A 1,361-nucleotide genomic window follows, 5' to 3' on the forward strand; every position below is an offset into this window, starting at 1 on the left:
TTTCACCATGATTGTGAGGCCTCCCCAGCCATGTGAAACAATGAGTCCATTAAACCTCTTTTTCTTTATAAATTACCCTGTCTCAGGTATGTCTTTATTAGCAGCATGAGAACAGACTAATATAGTGTGGTACTGATGTAACAGACTTTCAGAGCAACAGAACAGAACTGAGAGTCCAGAAATAAATGCAAACATCTATGGCCAATTTATTTTTAACAAGGGTGCCAAGACAATTCAATAGGGAAAGAATAGTGTTTTCAATAAATGGTGCTGAGAAAACTAAATAAGCACATACAAAAGAATGAATTGGGACTCCTATCTCATTCCATATACAAAAATTAACTGAAATGGATAAAAAACCTAAAGGTAAAAACTAAAACAATAAAACTCAGAAGAGGCTGAGTGCAGTAGCTCACACCTATAATCCCAACACTTTGGGAGGCTGAGGTGGGTGGATCACTTGAGGCCAGGAGTTCTAGACCAGCCTGGGCAACATGGCAAAACCCCATCTCTACTAAAAATACAAAAATTAGCCAGGCATGGTGGTGTGTGCCTGTAGTCCCAGTTACTCACGAGGCTGAGGCATGAGAATTGCTGGAACCCAGGAGGCGGAGATTGCAGTGAGCCAAGATCATGCCACTGCACTCCAGCCTGGGCAACAGAAGAAGACTCAGTCTCAAAAAAAAAAAAAAAAAAAAAAAGGTTTAACATTCAGAATATATAAAGAATTCAACAAACAACAAACATTGTCTTCCCTCCAAAAATATACGAATGGCCAAGAGTCACATGAAAAGACATTCAATATCTTTGCTCATCAAGAAAATACAAACCCAAACCACAATGAGATACCACTTTACACTAACTAGAATAGCTTTAATCAAAAATACATACATACATATACACATACAACACACACACACACACACACACACATATATATCCTTTTGTAGTTCATAAGTGTGACTGGGTATTCAAATGAAGGTGTGAGAGGTGCCACTCTGAAACCTTGTTATGACGTCGGCACATTACCCATATGACATGAAAAAGAAAACAAAACAAAACAAAACAAAATAAATTTAGCAAGGCCGGGCGCGGTGGCTCACGCTTGTAATCCCAGCACTTTGGGAGGCCGAGGCGGGCGGATCACGAGGTCAGGAGATCGAGACCACGGTGAAACCCCATCTCTACTAAAAATACAAAAAATTAGCCGGGCGTGGTGGCGGGCGCCTGTAGTCCCAGCTACTCGGAGAGGCTGAGGCAGGAGAATGGCGTGAACCCGGGAGGCAGAGCTTGCAGTGAGCCGAGATCGCGCCACTGCACTCCAGCCTGGGTGACAGAGCGAGACTCCGTCTCAAAAAAAA

The 1,361-nt window shown here is 42.5% G+C and overlaps 1 non-coding gene across 1 annotated transcript; it reads left to right on the forward strand.

Moving 5' to 3' along the window:
• Positions 1-938: 938 nt before the first annotated feature.
• On the forward strand, positions 939-1,039 carry LOC116456490 (small nucleolar RNA U13). The gene has a single exon (XR_004244713.1). It is a non-coding gene; the product is annotated as a small nucleolar RNA U13 (small nucleolar RNA).
• The last annotated feature ends 322 nt before the right edge of the window (positions 1,040-1,361 follow it).

This window comes from Hylobates moloch, unplaced genomic scaffold, assembly GCF_009828535.3.
Source record: "Hylobates moloch isolate HMO894 unplaced genomic scaffold, HMol_V3 SCAFFOLD_16, whole genome shotgun sequence".
In the NCBI taxonomy this organism is placed as follows: Eukaryota; Metazoa; Chordata; class Mammalia; order Primates; family Hylobatidae; genus Hylobates; species Hylobates moloch.